This window comes from Halichoerus grypus, chromosome 11 (genome assembly GCF_964656455.1).
Source record: "Halichoerus grypus chromosome 11, mHalGry1.hap1.1, whole genome shotgun sequence".
In the NCBI taxonomy this organism is placed as follows: Eukaryota; Metazoa; Chordata; class Mammalia; order Carnivora; family Phocidae; genus Halichoerus; species Halichoerus grypus.
The window spans coordinates 24,162,094-24,187,205 of NC_135722.1; the positions used below are offsets into that span (position 1 = coordinate 24,162,094).

Below are 25,112 nucleotides of genomic sequence, written 5' to 3' on the forward strand. Positions count from 1 at the left end.
AAGCTGTAAGACCCACCCCATCCTGTCCCGGAGTTGTTATTCCCCCATTTCATTGATGGGAAAACTGGAGCATTGTGACAAGTAACACCTGGCTCAGGAGACTTCTGCTAAGTGGCAGAAGACGAATTCCAACCCTGGTGTGCCAAGAGAGCAAAGTTACATTCCCTACAATGGCCCATGGCCTCCTGGGGCTGAGAAGAGTCCCGGAGAGTTAGCAAAGAGGCCTCTGACTAGGAACTTGTCTCTTCCTTGGCACTGACACATTGCCTTTCTCCAAGCATGTCTGAAACAGGTGCTCATTTCTAGCTCTCTTTGGCTGCGTGATGGAGCCCATCTACTGGGAGATGGTGCAGGCTGGAAAGCTCCATGTGGTTGATATTGTATCCGGTGGGGTAAGAAAGGCTAGAAAAAAAGTGGGTTGACCTAATAGTCCCGCGGACCATACCATTGCTGTCTCAGGACCAGAATAGCCTGAGCATTGCATGCAAGAATGCCAACTGTAATTTCTCCTCTGGTTTCTCCCCTCCCAAGAGCCAACTCTGAGACTGCCACAGGGAAGCAGGCAGGTGCTCTGTGGGGCCGGGCATGTTTGTCACACAGCGGACAACTGAGACGTGCTCTTGAATATCTCTGGTTCCTTTTCATTTCAACGGAGGGGAAAAGGAAGGAAGAAACCTCAGAGGCCATTTCTTGCCTGCCTGAGTTTAAAGAATGGCTGCATTTTAGGGACAGTATGGGCCTAAGGAATAACGGGAAAGGCTGAGGATTAATGATGGTGATATATTTATATAGCTTCTTGCAGTTTTGCCGAGCGCTCTCCCATGCCAGTCTGGTGGATTTTTACGACAGCCTGCGAGGGAGGAGTAGGGGGCAGGCGTGGGTGACTGTTCTTCTTTGATGGAGGAGAAAGTTGAGCTACAGAGGGTTGTGTAATGAACACAAGGTAAACAGCGAGTTCCTGGCATACCTGGAACTTGAGCACACTTTACCTGACTTCCACATCAGAGCTTTCCCATGGTGGTCCCTCTTTGCTCGGTTCTGTTCACATCTGCAGACTGTCACTATCCTGGTTTTCCACATGGTTACACATTCATGTTATATGTATGTTACAATGTCCATTAAAACTCCAGTAAGGAGGGCAGAAGGAAGAACCCAGGGACAATTCCTAAAGAGCTAGAATATTTAAAAGTTCCTCTCCTGTTAAGCAGTGCTTTCTATTTCTCCTGCTGGCATCTGTGACAGAAAGGAGGAGGGAAAGAAAATCAGAAGGATTGGGGGAAAAGAGAGGGATTATTTTGAAATCTTTTCCTTTGCTTGCCTGTTTCTGTTGGTTAAATAACCAGAGGGTAAATAAGGGCTTTAACCAAAGGGAGTCAGAGAGAGAAAGTGGGGGTAATCACCAATCACTGGGTTATTTTCTAAGTGACTTTTTTGAGGTGGGGAGGGAAATCATAAAACAACCCAGAATTGGCAAAGAAGAAATAGTAAGAAACAAAAAGCTTTTTCTTGGTTCTCTGCTCCCATGTATGATACCCTTGCTCGCACAGGGCAAAACCAAGCCAACAGGCTAAAAAGAGGGTCCTTGACCTTGCCATGTTTTCCCACCGAGAGGGTCATTTAGTTAGGGATACTGACAGCTCTGCATGCCCCTTAGGATCAGTGAGGGACTGGACTACATAGAAGTCCTCCCGCCTTGTTTTTCTCATTTGTAAAATGGGATATTAATGTTTCCCTCATGGGGGTACTGTGAGAATTAAATGAGATTATGGGAGTAGGTAAAACAGAGTAGGTGAAAAGTCCCAATATGGTTTCTGGCACATCGTAGGCATTCAGTTGATATCATAAAACACACACCCAGCCTTGTAGAGACACATCTGGGAGGATACATATAAACTGTCCATAGTATTACTCCTCAAGACGTGTGTGTGCTTGGGGTGGGGGGAGGGAGGCACTTTGACTTTTTACTGTATACATTTTTACTTTACCTGTCCTAGAGTACTTGGAGGAAGCATGGTGCATAAGTATTGATGGGTGTGTGTGGAGGGTCAAGTTAAAAGTTAGGATCAGATAGAGAAGAATACAGAATAGGACATCTCGGTACTCCCCGTCTTTGTGCGATTGTAAAATGTGTACCTGCTACACTTGAATCAGTTGAGGGGCTGGGTGGCAAGCAACGGAAACTGGCTAAGTCAAGAAGCTAAAGTGGGATTTGGTGGAAGGACGTTGGAATAGGTCACCGATGGAAGAGCCGGAAATTGAGGACTGGAAATCACCAGAGCTAAGGAGCCCTGGCTAGATCAGCAGGAGGACCTTCTCCCAGAGATGCAGGTGTGAGATGTCTCAGCCCCCAGCGCTGCCCATTCAAGCTCTTACAGTCCAGGGGCAGCGAACCTGATTGGTCCGGTTTGGAACAAACCTTTCCCCATTGGCTCATCCAGCTTCTACCACGTGACAGGGCAGGTAGTCTCTAAGGGAGCACTTCTGGGCTGGACCATCTTCCACTCAACACTTCTGTGTTTGACTTTTGACAAATTATCACCTTCGTTACTTTTTTTTTTTTTTTTTTTAAGATTTTTTATTCATTCGAGAGAGTGAGAGCAAGAGGGGGGCGGGGAGGAGCAGAGGGAGAGGGGGAGGCAGACTCCGCACTGAGCGCGGAGCCGGAACAGGGGCTCCATCCCAGGATCCTGAGACCATGACCTGAGCTGAAACCAAGAGTCCTATGCTTAACTGACTGAGCCACCCAGGTACGCTTACTTTTCAAATAATAATGAGAAAACTCTAACAGTTAATTAGGTAGAGTTATGCTGTACGGTCTCAACAGGATGTATTTTAGGCACCTTTTATCAGGAGCCAATAAAAATCAAAACCAAGCAGCATCATTTGTCACTCACGTGCCTAGTGACACATCACGGGTGACACATCTGCCTTGGGTCTGAGTAAACGTTGATTGTGGTGGCAAACGCACCCACACAACAACACCAGTACTTGTCTTTTTGACTCCCACAGTTAGCAGATCCAACATTTCCATAAATTTGTGTAGCGATGCCTCTCAGATCAGGAAGGGGGTTTGAGACCTTTATTATTAGGGTAAAGAAAAGGAATAGGATATCTGTGATTGTTCTATCAGGAGCTGTTATTTTATGGTGGTTGGAAGGCGGGATATGTGAAACACATGGAAGGTACGCAGGATATATTCCGTGTGTGTATGAGAGAGAGACAGACAGACGGAGAGACGGAGAGAGGGAGAGAGAGAGAGAGAGAGAGCATTTTATTACCCTAGGGCAGGATGATTCAGCCAGTGTTGTATAAGGCGAGCTCAGACCCAGACTGCATTTTCTATGCTGACCATCTGTGTTTCCCAGGAAAGCGGCGGCCAGCCAGGGCCCGAGAGCTTTAGGAAAAAGTGAGAAGCAGGGAGGACAGCCAGTCCAGGAGGGGCTGGAGAAATGCTCTGTGTCCTTGTAATGCCTCCTGGCAACAGCAGCACCACACGGGCCTGGCTTGGCTGCCTCCCCTCCTGTTAGCCCCATAAGCGTCCTTCCCAGTGTCAATAAATCCTCTCCCCGGCCACCCACCTGTTCCTTGTGACTTTTTTTTTTCTTCCTAGGGGTGGGTATTATTGGGCGGAGATCATCAGAAACTACTAATTTGGAGGCAGAAGCCTCATCTTCAAAAACCACGGGTGGACCAAGAACGGGTCCCATTTACCGCGTCTGGCTACGTGCCCGGCAACTGCCATATCCTCACAAACCCTTTTTGGTGGGTTTTTTTTAACCCTTCTTGATAAACGAGAAAACCAGGGTTTGGAGAGCTTCAGCGTATCCCTCAAGTGGGTCCAGTTCTTAAATGGTAGAGCCAGATTGAAACCTCGGCCAGCGTGTCACCAGGTCACTGGGACCTCCCATGTTCTCCACGTCGGAAAGCCAGCTCAGAAGGACCCCGACCCAGCAGCTCTGCCGCCCATCACTGGGGGCTCTGGGACCACTTGCAGAACCGAAAGCAGTCTCAGCCTTAACTACAACAGATTGGGAATTCTGATACAAGGTCTTCTCCCCAAGCCAGCACTGTCAGAACACAATTTTAAGCCAAGCCTTGGAGGCTGCTTTTTCGGGGGATGGTTGGGAGACCAAGGCTCCATGAACTGCCAGGAGCTCCTACCCGGCCGTGAGAGCCCTTTGAAGAGCCCTCTTTCTGAGACCCCCACCCCCTCCAATTGGAAGTCTTTTTTCCCTGTCTGCACCTTCAGATGCTCGGTGTTCTAACCTCTAAAGTTGCTGGAACAGGACCATTAGACTGAATAGTTTTATTGGAATTAAAAATATTGTGAATTTTGTGCTAACTGCCTCTGGCCATAACTGGAAAAAAATGACATTGCTTCAGATGCTACCGTGCACTAATTAAACCAGCAGAGACTGAAACAACAGAAATACAACAGCAACAAAAATGGGAGCTGTGGGCTTCAGAACACTCCCCCAGCAGGGCTGTTGAATTTAAATTTCCATTACTTCGAGTGAATATGGCCCCTAAAGAATCACATAGAGATGGTTTTTTATGTGATTTCAGGGCAAGTCCCTCCTGCAGTGTAGTCACGTTAGTAAAGCTATACTGTGCTTGGTTGGGGAAAAAAAAAGTATAAAATACGTGTATACCTAGGAAAGAGTCCAGGAGGATACATACCTGTTACCAGCAGTAACCTTGGGGAAAGGGAATTTGAATAGAAAGAGAACTTTCCTCTTTTTCTTTTAAAAATGTTTTTATATATTCCTGGTGTGCTTAAATTCATTATACTCAGCATGCAGTTTTGAGGAGACTGGAATGACCAAGGGAGTGCTTTAGAGTGAATGATTCATACTTCATGGCACTAGATTGTCAAAAGATAGATTACATGGGTGACCATTAAGAAGCTGCTCTGGTGGGCCGGGAATGAAGATGGGAAGGGTCTGAGCTTGGTCTGTCGCAGTAGAGATGGAAAGGAAGTGGGGAGGGGCATGTGCATCATTAAGAGCCGGGAGCCAGGGTGGGATAATTAATTTTCCGTGGCAATTTGAATGGGCTAAGGGGTGCCCAGAGAGCTGGTGAGACCTTATTTTTGGGTGTGTCTGTGAGGGTGTTTCTAGAAGAGACTAGCATTTGAATCTGGGGACGGAGAAGATCCCCCTCAGCAATGTGGGTGGGTGAGCTTCCTTTTGCTTGGACTAGCTAGAGAATGCTGATCAGCTTAGGCTGTCTGAGTCGACCACAGTTATAAGGGTGGTGGTGGTGTCAGCCCACTTTTCTGCCACCTGTAGGCCCTCTGCACAATGGGGGAGGGGTGGGAGGGATATTAGGGAGCTGTCGGGTTCAAGTTTGGGAGGATGGAGCAGGAGTGGTCCATGTTTGTGGTGGATGGTGTTGAGAGAGGAAAATGGCAAAAGGAGGGATGGGGGATTTCCCAAATTGAGAAGCAGGACAGTAAGTGTGAACTCTGCTCAGGATGGAGGGTTGGGTCTACTCTAGAACAGCACCTCTGAGGTTATGGCTGGGGGACTGTGGCGGAGAATGATTACGAGGTGCTGGGAAGATTGCACATGAAGAACCAAGGTCACCGGGGCTAGACAAGGGGCCTCCAGGGCTTTGCTCGGCTCTGAGGGCGTGAGCCAGCCAGGGAGATGGATGCCTCTTTCAGCGGTTCTGTTGGCGCCAGCAGGGAGCCGGTGAGCGGAGCCCAGGACAGCGCGGAGGCCTGTGGGCCCAGAGCAGCTCTGTGACACTGAGCGCGTTCGTTTACACAGAGCACTCGGAGTGCCCTGCGTGGAGGGCCTGCCTGATCACTGTCAGAAGTGGTCTTATTTTTAATTGTTTGAGGCAGTTACGAAGTATAGCAGCAATGGAAACAGGAGACCGAGTGATTCAGGACTGCTTCCTGCTTGGAAGGGATGGTTTGGTGAACGTCCTTTCTGGACTTGATAACCCTGGGGAGGAGAAGCCTCAAAAGTGTGATGACTGGGATTCCTTCCAATCTGGTGAAAGGGAGCTTGAGCAGGATTCTGTGTATTTGAGAAACTAAGGCCTATGGCATTGTGTCTCGCAAGCGTGGAGCAGGGGATACATACGGAACTGTAAAATGATATGCACACATACTTGACGTGCATGATCTCATTCGAGCCTCACTACACCCTCCAAGGCAGGCATGACCGAGGAGAAGAAGCTCAGCTTGGAGGTATTCAGTCCATGGCCCGAGGTCCAGAGCTAGAATATGCTCCATCTGGTCTTTGAGCCCAGCCTCCACATGCTCTCCCCACTGCCCTGCCCCCCTGGCCTCACCATGTTATCACATCTGCATGAGACATTTGGAACTGCTGCATAGCCCTTTCTACCAATCTGAGGACAAGGCCAAGATGACAGAGCCAAGATAGAACCTGGGTCCTTGATGGTGGGGTGAGTCACGAAATGGCCCATCCTAGGAGCTTCCAGCAGCCAGAAACTGCTAGTTGCCTTTCCAGTGTCCACTCTATTTTGCCTCCTTAGCAACAGAAACTCTATACTGATGGATGTAGCAATGTACGCAGATATAAAACCACATTTTCCAGACTCCTGTGTCAATGCAGGTAGCTAATGAAAGTGTTAAGTGGCCCTTTGCTTCACCCCTCTTTATCTTCCTACTTCCTGGAATGTGGACATGATGGTTAGAGCGGTGACAGCCATTCTGTGACCATGAAGCTAACTTGAGGATGGAAGCCACGTGCTAAAGATGGCCGTGTGGAGAGTGTGAGTCCTTGGCTGACTGTGGAGCTGCCATACCAGCTTTTGGCTGTTTATCTCTGGGCTTCTCTGATTTGAGAGGAATATAAATCTCTATTGTGTTTAAGCCACTGCTATTTGTATTTTATATGCAGCCGAGTCTAATCCCGACTGAGAAACCTATTTCTGGATTTCCTATTGGGTGAGAATGACATTCCTTAATGTCTAAACTATTTGGAGTCAGCTTTGCTTTTATGTGCCATCGAAAGCATCCTAATTGTTTTCTCTTCAAAACCCATACTCTTTTTTTTATTTTATTATGTTATATTAGTCACCATATTAGTTTTTGATGAAGTGTTCCATGATTCATTGTTTGTGTGTAACACCCAGTACTCCATGCAGTACGTGCCCTCCTTAATATCTATCACCGGGCTAACCCATCCCCTCACCCCCCCGCCCAAAACCCTCAGCTTGTTTCTTGGAGTCCATAGTCTCTCATGGTTCGCCTCCCCCTCTGAATTCTGCCCCCCTTCGTATTTCCCCCCTCCTTCTCCTAATGTCCTCCATGCCATTCCTTATGTTCCACAAATAAATGAAACCATATGATAATTGACTTTCTCTGCTTGACTTATTTCACTTAGCATACATAATCTCCTCCAGTCCCATCCATGTCGATGCAAAAGTTGGGTATTCATCCTTTCTGATGGCTGAGTAATATTCCATTGTATATATGGACCACATCTTCTTTATCCATTCATCCGTTGAAGGGCATCTCAGCTCTTTTCCACAGTTTGGCTATTGCGGACATTGCTGCTATGAATATTGGGGTGCATATGGCCCTTCTTTTCACCACATCTGTGTCTTTGGGGTAAATGCCCAGTAGTGCAATTGCTGGGTCATAGGGTAGCTCTATTTTTAATTTTTTGAGGAACCTCCACACTTTTCCAGAGTGGCTGTACCAGCTTGCATTCCCACCAACAGTGTAAGAGGGTTCCCCTTTCTCCACAACCTCTCCAACATGTGTTGTTTCTTGCCTTGTCAATTTTTGCCATTCTAACTGGTGTAACAATGTGTAAACCCATACCGTTCACATCCGTCCTGGGCAGCCAGCTACAACACAGGACCGTGTTCTTCTGTCCTCCCTTGCTTGCGGTGAGAGAGGGCCTCATACTGGGACCCCCATCCTGTTCCACACACCTTTCCTGCCTCTAAGCCCCATCTTTGGGCAATAAATAGCTTCCAGAAGGCCCAAACGAAAAGCAGATGTTCCAGCTAGCTGCCCCAGGGGTGGTTCACCATTGGTGGGAAGTTTGGGTGGTTGCTCTGGCACCGACCTCAGCCTGTCCGAGGAGTGAGTGCTCCTCCCCCCCCACCCCCGCCTGAGCAGGGTGAGGCTCTGAGTCGCCTCCCGGATGCTCCTGCTTCCCCACTGCCCTTCCTCCTCACTGCCTCAGCCTGACCACGTGGTCTGCCTCCCCCACGAATCCTCAGGGACAGGAGCTTTTAATAACTGGCAGGGCAAGTATTGACTTAGGTTTTGTTTGCTTGCCACTAAGTTAGCATTTAATAAATGCAAGATTCTTGGCTTAATAGGCCGGTCATTGTGTATTATTGAAACAGCAAATTAATTATTCAAAGCTGTGCTTGAGATACACCAGAGATGCAGCAGAGGTGGCCTCTCTCATTCCGCATTCGCAGTGAACGGTGCATTTCTGGCCATTTGGTGTGTATTTAAAGTGTAAAAGCTATCTCGTTAAATCCAAGTCTATTAAGTCTAAATGCGAGTCAGGAATTCGAACGGGAGTGTGGGGGAGGGCTTAGGCGGTCTGTGTTAAGAGCATCCCAGGGGCGCCTGGGTGGCTCAGTTGGTTGAGTGACTGTCTTCGGCTCAGGTCATGATCCTGGAGTCCCAGGATCGAGTCCCGCATCGGGCTCCCTGCTCGGCGGGGAGTCTGCTTCTCCCTCTGACCCTCCTCCCTCTCATGCTCTCTCTCTATCATTCTCTCTCTCTCTCAATAAATAAATAAAAATCTTAAAAAAAAAAAAAAAAAAGAGCATCCCAAACCACCGGCCCCATAACTCCCATCCCGCCGTGAGGATCCCGGAGCCCGCTCATAAAGCATGGCTGGATTAATAATCGTTCCTTCTTCAGGGACAGACCTACCCACCATCCTTAGCCTGAGAAGCTTTCCCTTGGATGTAAACCTGTAATGTGACAACCATAAGCACAGCCCCCATTTACAAATGCTTAGTACGTGCCAAGTGCTGCACATCCAGGATCTCTAGTTGTCAGAGAGATCCCAGTTTACAGGTGAGGAAACTGAGGTCTAGAGGGGTTAAATAGTCGGCCCAAGGTCACACATGTGTTACACAGCAGAAGTGGGATTCAGACTCGGGTGATTTGGGCTTGAATGCTCACTGTCTCTTGTTATAGAGCCTCTGAGCCCTTGAACATGTATTTTTGTGTCCCACACAGGAAGGTGCTATCCCTTGCCTCTTGGCTCAGAACCTGACTACCAGAGCTGTCTGTTTTCCCTGCCACCCTTCCCTGGGAAGGTGGCATTCCCAGAGTTTTGCTACCCCAGTTAAGCCCCAGACTTGTGCTACCTGGGCGTGCACACCTGCCTTCTCCCGTTCTTGCAGTGCCTTACTGGGCCCAAGGGGAGAGGAGGCGTCCTGACCTACCTTCGTGCCTCTCGCCCTTTTCCATCCCTTTGTGCAGGACTGTAGCCTTTGTCCTCAGACTTGAACGAGTAAGAACAAAATTCCCCAAGGAGCAAACACCTTCCAGTGTATGTGAGCCACTTGTCTAGAGTCTCTGTTTGGGTTTGGGTTTGCGTCTTCCCTGGCCCTGCTTTGTGAGCCCGTCCGAACTCCTCTGAGGTGGGCCTTTGCTTTACCGCTAAGACCCTGCAGCCCACTGGGGGGGGAAGCAGGAGGCACAAGCAGCTGACTGCCTGAGGACTTTATTCCAGCTCACAGCGTGGGATGCCGAGATGCATGGGCTGACCCACCGCGTGATGTTGCCGAGCAGTGAGGATGCATGGTTCAAACCAAGGAGCTAACACAGCGTGATTCTGTGTATCTTCTACTTAAGGGACCCAAGCCATTCATTTATCTGATTGATTCATTGATTCATTCATTCATTCACTCAACACATATTTGTTGTTGTTCTCCTTTGTGTCAGTCGCTGATGCGAGACATGAGGTCTCTGACCTCACATGAGATGTTCTGGAATCCCAAGCGCAGGCCAGAGGAAGGAGCACTGACCAGAGAGAGGTTTAGCAGGTGTGGATTTGAGTTCACGGGGTCAACTGTCCCGGTTTGCCTGGGACTTCCCCAGTTTGAGCCCTGAAGGTCCTGCATGCCAGAAAACTCCCCGGTATCCGTTCGGCAGGTGGTTGCCCTGGTCTGAGTGTCTGTTCTGCCATCTGCTAGTCAGTCAGTCAGTCTGGACTTCCTGAGAGCCGATTGAGTGCCAGGCATTGTTCCCTTGCCGTGAGAACAGTGGCAAACAAAGCTGATTCCCGGGGCTCCGGGGCCCCCTTCCAGAAGCAAATCAGATCATTGAAGGTGCGTCTGAGCACCACCAGGGAGAGAAATTGGGTACTGTGATGCAGGTTGACTGCTGGTGGGAGGGGCTGTCTTAGCTTGGGAGGTCAGAGAAGGCCTCCGTGGCCAGTGACAATGAGGAGAAGCCTCCATGAAGAGAAAGAGGCAGTCATGTGAAGAAAGTAGAGGGAAGCTTTCTAAGGGCAAAGGCCCTGAGGTGGGAACATATCAGCTGAGTTTGAGGCCAGAAAGAGGCTTAGTGTGGATGGGGACAGGGGAGGAGGGAGAGGGAGGGAGCAGGGAGGGGGGAGCAGGGGCCATCTGATGGAGGATCTGGGGCTCTGCCCCACACATGTGCCCTGGGCGAAATCACTCTCAGAAGAAGAGTCAGATTCAGAGAGGTCAGAGAGAGCAAACATACTTCACAGGGCTATCTTCCCCCCACAAACCTGATTTCTCCGTTGGATTTTCTATCCTGGGGCGAACATCACCATTCACAGAGTTGTCCAGGCTCAGAACCTCAGCATGGCCTGGGTTCCTCCATCCCGCCCCGCCCCGCCTTGTCCCCATTGATATAGTCTCCCAATCTTATCAGTTCCATCTCCCACTCAGCCTCCTGCCCTCCTCCTCCTGCTCCACATCCTCCCTGGCCCCACTCTGCTGCAGTCTCTCAGCATCCCTTATCGGCACCAGCCTTCTGACTGGTCTTTGTGCCCCGAAGGTCTTCTCCGTGTTGATACGCCAAAACTCCTTCTAAATATAATCAAATCACAAGGCGTCCTTGCTGAAGCCAACAGTACTCAGCATATTTTCTCAAGTTGAATTTCTCAGAAGTGGACTTAGAGAAGGAAAATGGTGTGCAGGCAGTTGAGGGGGGCATGCCCTTGCTTCTGACCTGGCAAACTCCATGAACTGATCTTCAAGGGTCAAACTAACTTTTCCTTCCTGGGATAAAACTGGCTTGGTTATGATGTATTATATTTTTTTTGTATAGTGCTGGATTCAGAGTGCTAGTGTTTTGTTAAGGATTTTTGCATCTGTGTTTACAGTGTTTGCTTTTGCACGTATGGTATTCGCCTGATTTTGGTATGGGTGGAACGCAGGCCTTCTAAAATGATGAGAGGTTGGATTGGGGGTGGAAGTGTAGGACAAGGGACTACTGATTTTCATTTGAAGATTCTTAGCACTATCTCGTTTTTACTTATTTTGCTTTAGTAAATGAAAATAATTTTATAAAACACTAAAAAAATAGAAAACAAGATTCAAACCTAAGATTTTTCATGACTTGGCATTATTTTGTTTGTTGGAGTGGGTCTAGAGAAGGGAGTAAGGTGGGTGCAGTGGGGGTGGGTAACAGGTAAAAGGTAGGATTGGATAGACCTGGACTTGAGGCAAGGTGATCATCACCGTGCACGGAGCATTTTCTGTGTTGGGAGCTGTACTGCGTGCTTTGCATTAGCTGATTTAATCCCAGCAAGAACCTGTATCAGTGAACTATTGCTACACAGCAAACCATCCAAAACTCAGTGGTGTAAAGCAACAACTTTATTCTGCAGTAAACGCAGTAATGCAGCAGGCCGCCTTGCCAGAAGCCAGAAAAGGAGATGGACGGATTAAAGATCCATCCACAGAACTTTTCTGCCTCCTCAGCTGTTTGCTCCTTGTAATCGAATGCTAAAGGGGTGATTAGAAAGAGAGCATGTGTACCACGTAGGCACTTGGGCTCATCTCCTCCGCTGAATGGTGCAGTAGACCAAGGATCATCTCTACAAATGTGATGGGCATTCTGCACTTTGGGGGGGGGCGGTTATTCTTTGGTTTTGCTTGGGATCTCTCATGGCACTGCAGTCATCTGCTCACGTGGCTCAACTAGGGTAAAATGGTCCCAGATGGTGACTCTCTGGTGGTCACAACACATCTGGTGATTAGCTGGGGCTGCCAGTGGGGGATCTCGGTTCTCCTCCACGTGGCCTTCCCAGCAAGATATCCTAGGTTTCTTAGACAGTGGTGGCAGTCTTCTAAGAGGGCACGCCCCAGTGTGCAAACACGTGTCAGCCTCTGTACGTGTCCCATTTGATCCCATCGGTCAAAGCAAAGCACATGGTGAAGCCTAGCATCAGTGGGGGAGGGAGAAAGGCCAGGGCATGGATACCGAGAGAGGGCATTCAGTGGGGGCATGCAGTGTAACAGTCTCCCACAGGAGGCTAGGAAGCAAGTGTTTATTGTCATCCTCATTTATAGATGAGAAAACCAAGTTAAATAGCTTGCCCAAGGTCTTCGCTCATGTCTGGCAAGGGTGGGGTATAGCTGGGTCTCACACTCTCTTCTCTGTCTGACTCCCTCTGGCGCCCTGCCTTGGCATTGACTTCTTCTCTGTAGTCCATTGTCCAGTTATCCTGATTGACATGTTGAGACGCTTCTTCTCTTGTGTGTCTGTGCTCAACCATCCTCACCAAACACACACACACACACACACACACACACACACACACCCCACACTCAAGAGCAGCGCTAGCATGATTGGCCCATAGTGTCCCTTTGTGCACATTCCCCTAAAGGTACAACATGATACTCCCACTCTCACTTTCTTTATTTATGGGGCCTGGGGGAATGCATGCCCATGACATTCGTAGAGATGACCTTTAGTATCTTGCACCATTCAGCAGATGAGACGAGTCCACACGCCTGCCTGGTACAGATGTCCTCATAATCATCCTTCTAGCATTCCCTTACAAGAAGGAAATGGCCTAGTAGGCAGAAGAGTTCTGTACTCTTACTGTATCCATCTCCTTCTCTGGCTTCTGGCAGGGAAGTCTGCTGTGTTACTTCTCTCCCACCCCTCGCAGACTGATGGAAACAGGGGGAGTAGAGTGCTCTCCCCATCATTGCCATCTGAAGTCTTCTAGCATCTGACAGACCAAGACAGATTGCCTCTTACTCTGTGAGGCCTGTCTTGTTGACAGGGTCCAGCCTAAAGGCCCCAAGCACCATTTCACTGTTGTTATTGGCAACATGATTGAGAGGGAAGCTGGGCCATTTGTCAACTTGGCCTTCACAGGACTATTAGAGTGAAGCAAGAGATAAAATGTATTTTGTTTTCAACAAGGTTCCATTTCTGTCCTACATGATCAACTCCAAGATGTCATAAAAATATGGCTTCTTATTTCCCCTACTTTTCGGGTACTTTGAAACTGTTAGGAGAGGTGCAAGCAGAGAACTGAGGGTTAATCCTTTCTAAGGAGCGTGATGCTGCTCTGTGATTGTTATTTGTGTTAGACGGAATCATGCCACCCCCACCCCCACCCCATAAGGATGTCCAAGTCCAAGTCCCTGGAACTGTGAATAGGTTTGTTACATGGAAAAGGGGAATCAAGGTTGCTCCTCACGTGATATTAAAATAGGGAGAGTCTCCTGGGTTATCCTGGTGGGCCCAATGTAATCAAAAGGGTCATTCAGTGTGGTACAGGGAGGTCAAAGAGTCAGTCATTGGGAAAAACTCAACCAGCGACTGTTGCCTTTGAAGATGCAGGGGATCATAAGCCAAGAGATGTGGGCAGCCTCTAGTAGCTGGAAAACACAAGGAAAAGAATCTTCCCTGAGGGGCGCCTGGGTGGCTCAGTCGTTAAGTGTCTGCCTCCAGCTCAGGTCATGATCCCAGGGTCCTGGGATCGAGCCCCACATCGGGCTCCCTGCTCGGCGGGAAGCCTGCTTCTCCCTGTCCCTCTCCCCCTGCTTGTGTTCCCTCTCTCGCTGTGTCTCTCTCTGTCAAATAAATAAATAAATAAATAAAATCTTAAAAAAAAAAAAAAAGAATCTTCCCTGAGTATCCAGAAGGAATGCAGCCCTGCTGATACCTTGATTTTAGCCTAGCGAGACCCATTTCAGACTTCTGACCTCTAGAAATGTAGGCTAATACCTCTGTGCCATTCTAAGCCACCAAGTTTGTGTTAATTTGTTATAGCGGCAATAGGAAAGAAATACACTACTTTCCAATACCCCCTCATAAAGGTCAGTGTCTAAAGAGTCCCCTCGTGTTTCTGGAAGACTTCAGCATACATGATGGGAGCAGGATTCATCACCTGTGGTGGGAAAATTACCCCACCCATCATGTTTCCATAGAAAACCGTAGTAGAGCCACACTACTCTTATACCAGAGAGGCTGATCTGATCGGTGAGGCTGAATTAGTAATTACTGAGCATGCTCTCTGTTCGTGTCTAAGTTTATTTGCTCGAGATGTGGTGGGCTGGCAATTGGAGCAGGACTCAGTCGAAATTGTTATTCTCTCTTCTCTGTGGTGTTACTGGGTTCGCTCATGTGCTTGTGATCAGTTAGCATCTTGATTGGGTTTCGGCTGCTCCTGGATGGTGTCATTCACAGGTTACAGTTGGAGCACGCTGGCTTTCATCCTTGGCGACAGCCAGCTGAGGCTTCCTCACTTGGCAGCTGGGTTCCAAGACAGAGAATGCAGAGGTCTCTTTTGGTCTGGGCTCAGACGTTGCATAATGTCATTCCACTACTTTCCATTGGCCGAAGCGAGTCACAAGGGCAGCCCAGATTCAAGAGGGAATTGAGAAAGAACGTCTATTTCTTGAGGGGAGAAGGGGTGACCTCATAGTGCAGGGGCACGTGCATGTAGGGATGGGAGGAGGCTGCAGCCATATTTTTCAAACTCCCACACTCTCTGTGGCTGCCTTTCTCGGGCTCGATGGCCTGAAGCCGGCACACATCCTTCTTCTGCTCCTGCCTCTTCCATGTGGTGAGCCCATGGGGGCCGGCTCTGCCCTGGAGGGGAGGGGCCTGCGGTTATCTAGCTGCTGTGACTGTTGAAGAGATGTCTCCGTGTAATTCAGAGAGGAAGGAGTGCAAAACTCATTCAGGCGCCAGGGTCAGTCCCCACGCACCAGTCCGGGTTGCCAGCCATACACCTGGTATGAGGACCTCTTTCTGATGCCTTTGTGTATTTCTCAATTTCTTCAGAACCTAGAGAGGAGAGGAGCATGATTAATGAATGCCTCAAGAACTTAGCAGGGACTACACGAAGGAGCTAGAGACATAACCAGGGGCAAGCAGGGGAACGTTCAGGAAGGACAAAACCAGGGCCTTGTTCTAAAAGAGAAGGTTCAAACTACCAGTATAAACGAGGAAGTGGGATACACAAGACAAACCACTTTCATCATCCTTGTGAACCAACTATAAAATGCCCAACAATTCAGATGTTTAAAAAATACTGACAGAATTCTGGAAAGCATTTGCTGGTTTAGCATTTACAGGCTGGTTAAGTCATTTTTGCATGATGGCTGATATTTGGACAGGTCTCCTGGGACAGCAGTGGAGTGTAATATGCACTGGTATATAAACGTTCCAACATCTAGTTCATCTTTTTCATCGACAACCCAAAGGAGCGTATATTGAACAGACACAGACACACTTACACTATTGTTTTGAGGCAATTGATAACAGGATGCAAGAAATGAAGGGTCTCCAGGGGTGGGTGAGATTTATCCAGTTAGCACTGAATCCAGAAGTCATTCTCTTTGCACAACGATAGTGACAAGTCAGAATGATCGAGAGGCTCTCATTCCCTAGCAGCAGCAGCAGGAGGGAGGAAAGGCATTGGTGTGTGGCTACGGGCAGCTTTGTGGGTCGAGCAGACATATGAAGCAGTGCACCATAGTGGAAGGAGCACATGCTCTGATTAAAGATAGACCTGGGTTTTTAAATCATGGATTTGCAAATTGCTCACTTTGCAACCTTGGGAAGGTAATTTTACCTTTCTCCACTTCTATTTCTTCTGTAAAATGGGGCTCATAATACTCAATTCACATAAGCGTTGTAAGGATGAAATGAAATGCATTTAAAATGTCTACTACTGAGAGTTTCAGAGGGGAGGGGATGGGGGGATGGGTTAGCCCGGTGATGGGTATTAAGGAGGTCATATATAGCAATGAGCACTGGGTATTACACGCAAACAATGAAGCATGGAACATTACATCAAAAACTAATGAAGTACTGTCTGGTAACTAACATAACATAATAAAGAAAATATAACCCAGTTGGACTGAAAAGAAAATAAAATGTCTACTACTGTGCCTAGCACATTGAAGGTGTGCAATAATGGTTGCCATATGAAAACCAAATTTGCAGAACTGATGGCAGGAGTTGTGATTCAAGCTGTGGCATGGATCTATGCAGTAGCTAGGAAGAACGGAAATAGCTAGGGTGGTAGAGATGTGGTTGAAAAGCAACCAGGTTTTAAGGATTGCACTTTTTTAGCAAGTACATAGCCAGGGACAGTATCAGAACTAACATATCACTTGGAGAGAATTCTCAAGGAACCAATGGGTCTGGTCTGAAAAGCCATGGACCAGTACGACAGGGCTGAGGGGATGAGAGGCTGGTGTAGGACAAGCTGACTGCGGAGTGAGCAGAGCCGAGCCACACTTGGACAGGCAGCTCTCCAGGCGGCTCCTGAGCTGTGCTACACCCACCACAGCGACACAGGGTGAGTTCCCGCTGGCAACTCTCCGGTCCTTCTTCTCCTTGTCCTGGCAAGGCTGGTCTCTCTTCTGAAAACCTCAGCTCAAACAGCTCTTGGAATGTTCTAGTGTAACAGGTAAGGGAGCTGACAGAACTAGGAGCAAGGGCACACTCTCCCGTTTGAGCCCCTCAGCCAGTCTCTCAACAACTAGGAAAGACCACGTCCTGGCTCAGCTCCTTCACCCACAAACTGCATTCTTGGTGCCTCTCTCAGAGCTTTCTGCAACCGCTGTAGTTGATAGAGGGAGAGATTCAAACCATCTTTCTAAATATCAGCCCTCATGTTTCTGGCTGCCGTGTTATCGTAATGACGGCTCCTCAGGGATAGTGAATCACATGCTAAAGTGACTGGTGTCCTTGGGACTGTTTCTTACTTTCTCTCTCCCAGTGCAGTGGTGGTGGTGGGAGGAGAGTGGGGAGGTGGATACTTCTCCCTCCAAGACATGGAGGCAAGAAAGACCTGTCTCCTCCCCATCCTCTGTTACAGCTGGAGTGGGGCCAGACTTTATGCACTACCGCTCAGGTGCGCAAAACCCGGAAATCTTTATTTTAGTAATTGATCTCCTTCTACTCTGAAGCCCTTATAAGCGTGGGGAAAAAAAACCCCACAAACAAAAAGAAACACACAGATATGTCCATGAAAGACATCTCAGGCTCTTCCAGTTCAAAAATAGTCCCTGTTGGGTATAAATATTTTGAAGTTCTGTTTCCCATCAGGTCTGGTTTTCACTTTTTAAGAAATTTGGTCTCTGCTCTTTTCCAAGATGGCATCTGAGGTGGAGGGCAGGGGAGAGGGGAAGGAGCCCCTTGTCTGTGTGTGGTTGTCTGGGCCTCAGCTTCAGGCCTCCCAGCGTCCCTGCAGGAGAGCGAAGCCTGGTGGACCTGGCGAATAGTCTTGCAGTCCCCGGAGTGCAAGCTCAGCTGTCTTCCATTGCTTCTGGAGTTTGCTGGCTCTGTTGGTTCTCTGACTTGGTCCTGTCTACCTTCAGGCCCCTAGTCATGGTCAGACCTCCCTGTAGCCTCTGCTGCAGCTTTTTCCTTCTGTGTCTTAGCAAGTCCTTGCAGGCAGGCTTCTCAGATCTCAACTGTTAGCAACTATTACTACCCCTTTCACAGGCTCTTGAGAACTCTCCAGATCTTCTCTGCGCTTTGCCCAAGCCAAGGGAGACTTGGTGTAGGGGTGGAAGTAAGGCTGTCCCAGGCCCTGTCTATACAGGCACCCACTTCTGCCCATGCTGCCTGGTGGTACCCACCCCTTGAAATGCACAGCACCCCTTGGAAATGTAGGTTTCCCTTACAGGCTTGTCTCTCCCAGGCGGTACTTGGGGAAGCAGAGCACCAGCCATGACGTTTCTAGGTTTCTCCAAACCCGCCTTGATGGCCCAGTGAGCACTTCTATCCATGTCAGCCTGGAGCTTTAGACCTGGATGGGGTGTGGGAGGTCAGGGCTCCAGGTCTCATTTGCCTGTCCTTCTCTCTTTGCCCCTCTTCTCGGCTCTTCCCTCCCCCAGTAGTACTCCCCTTTTCTTGATTCCATTCCCAATTCCTGGGGAAACTTTGGTGAACCCAACTTGGGATGGACCCAACTTGTGCTACCCACTTCTGGTCCAATCACGCATGGCAGGGAAATGAGATAATACTTTACAAAGTAAGTGTCAGAGTCTCCCTGCTGAAGATGAGGAGGGCGCAGAGGGTTTCATCACGGACCTGGCTGACATTGCCAGAAGCGATCCACTTTCCTGTCTCCGTGAGTGAGGATTCCAGGAAGTTAAAGATCGTATCTATGAGAATTGGGGGGAGGGGGCTCTCTACCTCTCCCTGCCACCCTACCCATCCTCCCTTTGGAGGATTCTGGCCTCTGTGACATTTGTCACTCACAATTCAATTCATGGTCCAAGAAACAAAAATAATATTTAATGAGAAAAATCTTCTTTGTTTAATTATGGTAAATGTCAAGGTTGAATCCAAGTGCTTTGCTTAAGGTCAACTGTGCAGTGCTATCAAAAAGCATTTAAACCAGAGCTGATGGGCTATTAAAACGCAGACTAGTTAAAACGAGGCGCTATCCTTCTTCCGTGATTTATTTTCCCCAATTGGAAGCAGTAATGTTGGAGCTGGAACAGTCCTCCAGCAGCTTGTGTGAGGCTCTTCCCTGATGTTCTCTTTAGGCTAATGAGGGACTCCCTAATGAAATCAATGCCCCCAGGCTCCCAAACAGTTACCTCCAAGGCTCAGGAATCCTGTTTCCATTAGATCAGTGGTTTACAAAGGTTCAGTGCCAGGTTTCCCTCCCGGAGTTTCTGCTTTCATGGGTCAAGGGTGAGACCTAGCACTGGCATTTTTTTAAGGCTTCTAAGTGAAGTGTTTCTAATATGTGGTGGGCGTTTGAACAACGGGGTTGAATGCTCAGTTTCGTTAATTAAGATGCCAAAAGCTGATGCCCTGTTGTGCCCTGAGCTTTCCTGCCTGTTGTACCATCTTTGCTCATAGTGTTCATTCAATCCAAATGTATCACCCTCCCCACTGCCTCTTATTCTCAGAGTGCAGAGCTGCCTCCTAAGACACAGTCCGTATTGTCAAGCTCCAGAAAGGGCAAAGTTGCAGGGCCATGCTCCCCTGTGCTTGGCAGTGAAGAGGATGGAAACCATCGGCCCAAACTTCCCTAGCTCCCTACTAAAAGAGTTAGCGAGGGTCACGTCCGAAGGCTCAGGAAAGAGATGAGAATTCAGACTGTGGAATAGGCGCCTTCAGGTAGTAGTCTGAAAAGAATGGGATGGCAGAACTTTCCCGAGCAGCGAGGAAATCTTTCTCCTGTTATTTATGCACACTGCTTCACTGTTCCTTCTTTCTTTCTTGTCATACAATAGAAATAATGATCTTGGTACTGGACTCTGTGCTGCGCCAGGACAATTAATCACCCACTGAGTCATTTATTTCCTTATACTCCCTTCCACCAGGACTATTATCCTGTAGGTAAACAGAGGCGCCAGTAAATCACGGACAGAACACAAGTCGGTGGGAGAATAGTTGATTAAGCGTCTCCATAACTTACAATTATATAGCACCTCTCATCCCAAAGGATCTCCAAGCACCAGGTAGACTGATGCATGCGCCACTACCCAGCCTCTATATGTGCCATTTCCCACTCCATTGCCTCAGGGGGTGGAATGTTTATGGCCCTTGTCATATAGTTACCCTCGAAGCTGCAGTCACGGGCAGGACAGGAGGCAAAGAAAGGAACTTTTCACTTCCTTGTCCTTTCAGGGAGCAGAAATCAACTATCCCAGCAGAAACTCGGCAGCGGTCAGCGTGTAACCTACCCGCCCTCCCGGCCAAAATGTCTTTGGTTTAGGAAATGCTGCAAACACTAAAAAATTCCATGTTTACTCTTCTGAAGGTGGTGACAACAGAGCAGCCATTGAGGTTGAGTGGTGAGCTGGGACAAGATCTAAAGTAAGAGTCACCAGGGCAGAAACGTTTTAGGATCTGCTAGAATCATAGTCTAGGGGAGAGAATCACTCTAAGGAAGGGTCACTGATAATCCTTCAGAACTATTCATGATAACTCTGCTCTTTATTTTTTTAAGGATTTCTTTATTTATCAGAGTGTGTGAGTATGCAAGCAGAGGGAGAGGGAAAGAGAGAAGAAGACTCTCTGCTGAGCGGGGAGCCTGCTTGCGGGGGCTGAGGGGGGGGGTTCAGTCTCATGATCCTGAGATCATGACCTGAGTCGAAATCAAGAGTTGAATGCTTAACCCACTGAGCCACACGGGCGTCTCTCTGCTCTTTAAATTTTTGTAATGGGTGGGTCCCTTTGAAAGAAGAAAACAATTTCCACTTCCCTCCCAGTGTACACTACAATTGTTCGATTATAATGCTACGTTCAACCTTGTTATTAGAGCTCTGATATCTGTATAAAACCAGAGCCAAGTTAAATTCGAGCAAATTAAATTGGGTTCAGTATACAGTTGACCCTTGAACAATGTGGGGGTTAGGGGCACTGACCTCCCATGCAGTTGAAAATCCATGTATAACTTCTGACTCCCCCAAAACTTTACTAATAGTCTGCTATTGATCAGAAACCTTACTGATAACAGCTGATTAACACAAATTTTGTATGTTATACGCATTATATACTGTAATCTTACAATAAAGTAAGCCAGAGAAAAGAAAATGTTGTTAAGAAAATCACAAGAAAGAGAAAATACATTTACAGTACTGTACCGTGTATATATATATCCACGGATAAGTGGATCCACACAGTTCAAACCCGTGTTGTTCAGGGGTCAACTGTAATTCAATTCAATACAAGTTAAATTCAGACAAAACTAAAAAGCCAATGTGGTTCTATTTAACAACATTAATTTAATGGGAAGGATGATGTTATTTTGCTGAAACCAAATTACCTCTCAAGTGAGAACATGATATTGACCACTACCTCATTAGTTCTTTTGGCATGCATATCCTACTGGGTGCCACGTGATGATCCATTTTTCCATCATTTCTATTTGGACTGCTCTGGAAACTCCCTTTTGGAGTATACTATTAATTTATGTGGCCTTAATTTGGGACAAACCCAACATTTCTGCGCTAAGTCTACATCTGTGCCACTGGGACAAACAAGGCCGTTGAGATCCCACGGCATGATTTGATTATATGGAGTCATTAGAATGATGCACAAGATGGTAACATTCAATTTTAAGACTGTGATCAAAAGGAAAACCCCCGATTTAAAAAAATTCTCATAAAAAATTTTTAAGGCTCTCCTGGGGTCTATGGGAGCCATCGGCCCCGTATTAAAACACATATGTTCAAAATCATTAGGTTTAGGTCAGTGAAAAATTCTGGGGAAGAAAAGCAAACAAAGATTAAGAGCTAGCCTGCCCATAACATTCATTCCTTAGCAATAGCACAAGTATGGAATCTTGTTACAGGCATGACCTAGATTGCTAAATGTCCAAGCTTGTCTGTGCTCTTCTTTCCCCCATTTAGTAAGAGACTCCCCCCACTCCCTGGCGCCTCCACTCCACGGGTGCTCTCAGGTCAGTGGGAGCCCACATTTCTCAGCCTCCCTGGAAGTTCGTCGTGGCCATGTGCTCAGAGTCTTGCTGATGGCATGGGAGCAGAAGCATGTGACTTCCATGTCACTCCCCGAAGAGGAAGTGGCATCCTTCCTCTGTCTTCCCTGCTTCCCTCTGGCAGGTGTCTGGATGTGCTACTGCTGAGCCGGCACCGACTGTGCAGCGTCACCCTGAGAGGGTCCTGGGATAACCCCACAGAGTAGAGGTGCCAGTCGCCCCCGTCTTACCGCTATTCTGTTGCATCAAAAGGACACGGACCCCTCTGTTGCATAAATCACTGTATTTCAAGGGATGGGGATTCCACCAGGCTGTGAATACCAAGAGGAATGGATCACTGGGAGCCATCTCAGAAGCTGCCTCCCACACAAAACACAACTGACGCCTAAATAAAAATAAACTTGGTTTGGGGCACCTGGCTGGCTCAGTCAGTGGAGCGTGAGACTCTCGATCTTGGGGCTGTGGGTTCGAGGCCCATGTTGGGCGTAGAGATTACTTGAAAATAAAATCTTAAAAAAAATTGAAAAAAAAACCAAACTTGGCTTGAGAGACTAACCCTAGCAAGTTAGAGGCAAGACCCTGTATTTCAGGGTCTCTGTGTTACAGCCCCTTAATCTATACTCTAGCTGATACAGAAAGTGAGAGTTTAAGATCCTGAAGATCTTAAAGAGCCCAGCACTCTGCCCCCCCGCCCCCCACATGCTTCCTCCTCAGCTAGTTGTGTGGCTGATGCTCAACCACTGTGATTAATTAGGGGAGGGCCTGGTGTTCTCGGACTGGTGGGGTTTTCTCTCACATGGCTTGTTTGACCCTTGTTTGTTTGGGATTTTATTTCATGAAGGGAAAAATCAGGATAGTCCAAAACAAATTAAGAGGAGTTACTAACCCAGAAGAAATGTGTAGTCATCACTGCAGGACCAACCCTATCCCCTGTGGATAGAGGGATGCAGGGGGAAGCTCACAGTATTTCAGGAATATGACTTGCCAGCAATAACATCATTAGGGGAAGGCGGAAGTTAGAGAGAATAGTCCAAGCCAATGTTTATACTGGGAAGGAAAACAAACTGGAGGCAGTTTCAATGCCCCACCTCAAGGTTCCAAAATTGAGTCTGAGGGACAAGAAAAGAAAGGAGCAGAAAGCATGATGGAACATAATAGGTTTTCCTCCCCCTTGCCCAAAAGTCATTCTTTCTTGCATCATCCTGTTTTTATTTTCCCTGAAGTATTATTATAATCAGAAATTTTTGTCTTCATATTTTGGTTCACACTTTTGTCATCCCTCTTCCCCAAAACAAGATATTTCCACAGATGCCTTGTTCAGCATTGATTCTCTCGGGACCTGAACAGACTCTCAAAAGTATCACTGAAGGAATAAAAGAAGAAATGAATGGATGAAATGAGTCAGAAGCATGCCAACACAGCAAATGAGCTCCCTAAGTCATGAAACGTGCCATGGTTCTGCCCTTTGGTGACAGCGTGAAGATCATATTTTGTCAATAAAGACGAAGAAGAAAAGCTATGAGGGTTAACTGTTAGAGAGGTGCTACCATTCCAGAATAACACCCCTGCCCCACCGCTTCCAGAATTTTCATTGTCATGTGCCCCTAAGAGGGCCACAAGAGTGCTCCTTGCACACTTCTAGCCACACGGTGAAAGTGACCGAGGGCTCCAGCTCCTGAAATCCACTGCTATGAGTATGCGGATGCCACACGTTCTACTCCCAGCCAGCAACTGCATGGTAGGGAGACTGAGTCAGACCTGGTCCTGGGAGACCCAGCACTCCTCTGACCACTGATTTGGGCTTGAAGACTCCCTGACAGCTTTGGAGAATCCTCCTTGGAGTGTGGGGTGGTCTCAGACACTTCTGCCCAACCTTCCCTCCCTCTCTCCTTCACTCACGACCAGATTCACATCCCAGTCTGGTGGCTCTTCCAGCCTTTTCTGCCTCCTTCCCTGTTTTCTCTCCCAGATGATTCCCCTACCAAATCCTCAGATATTTAATCTCCTGTTGGAGTCTGATTCTCAAAGGACTTGGGCTAACCCAGCCCCTAAGGACCATCCTGGGGTCTGGGTTGGTTGGAAGGAAGGCTGACTGGCTAATCCCAAGCACCACTGAATTTTGAACCCAATGCCTGTTGTCACAGAGCTACCCTCCAGCTTGCCTGTTATACCCAGATCCAGCCTAAATTTGGAAGCCCTAATGGGAAACAGCAGTATTAGGCAAACGCTATTTATTAGTCCATACTCTAGATCCGGGGCACTGACAGGAAGAGTAAACATCAGAAGAAGAATAGGAAGTTGAATGGGAAAAACAAAGACATACAAATCTTTGAGTGCAGAGCCTTTCTCGCCATGGGGGAGGATGTCGGCTTTGACAAGTGGTAGCATGTTTATTGAATTTTTGAATGCAAAAGAAGGGAGATTAGAGAATTCAAGTGGATAGTAGCAGCCCTTGGATCGGAGGCACTTAAACATACAGCTTCTTCGGCTTTGTGTAATTACAGAAGTAGGAGGTAATTGGGCAGCGCATGTCAAAAATGCAATTTCATAGAGTGCCTGGGAGGAAGAGGATGGATGTGAACATTTTTTCTGACAAATGGATTTCCCAGTCCTGACCTCTGCATTCTCTGGAACACTCTCAGCCTGGCAAAGACACAGAACTTTTTCCTTTTATTAAATTTTATCAATTTATAATATAACAAAAGAAAATGTATTAGTTATCTATCACCAAGTAACAAGTGACCCCAAAATATAGTGACTTAAAAACATCACTTTTTATCTTCTAGTTACTATGGGTCAGGAATCCAGCACAACTTAGCTGGTCCTCTGACTCAGGTCTGTCATTGACTATCGTCAAGGGATCATCTGGGTTGCGGCCATTTCCAAACTCGGCTGGGGAAGGATGTTTCCATGTGATTGTTGGCGATCTTCAGGGTGTTTTGTGGGCTGCTGCACTGAGGACCTCAGTTTCCTAGTGGCTATTGGCTGGAGGCTGCCCTGAGTTCCTTGCCAGGCGAGACTGTCTGCGGGGATGTTCACAAGGTGTGGCTCTGCGGTTCACCAGAGTGAACAGGTGAGAGGGCTAGAGAGAGGATAAGGAGAGGGGAGAACTTAGAACCTTTGTAAAACTGAATGTTGAGAATAATAGCCATCTTTTTGGCCATGTTCTATTTGTTAGAGGCAAGTTACTAGGTGCAGCCCACACTCAAGGGATGGGGATTC

The 25,112-nt window shown here is 47.8% G+C and overlaps 1 long non-coding RNA gene across 1 annotated transcript in view; it reads left to right on the forward strand.

Annotated features, from left to right (window-relative positions):
- LOC144379422 (uncharacterized) overlaps positions 1-24,651 on the forward strand; it is a 33,102-nt gene extending 8,451 nt beyond the window's left edge. The window contains exon 4 of the long non-coding RNA XR_013442369.1: positions 23,187-24,651. This is a non-coding gene — a long non-coding RNA (uncharacterized LOC144379422). The remainder of the gene's footprint in view (positions 1-23,186) is intronic.
- Positions 24,652-25,112: the final 461 nt, after the last annotated feature.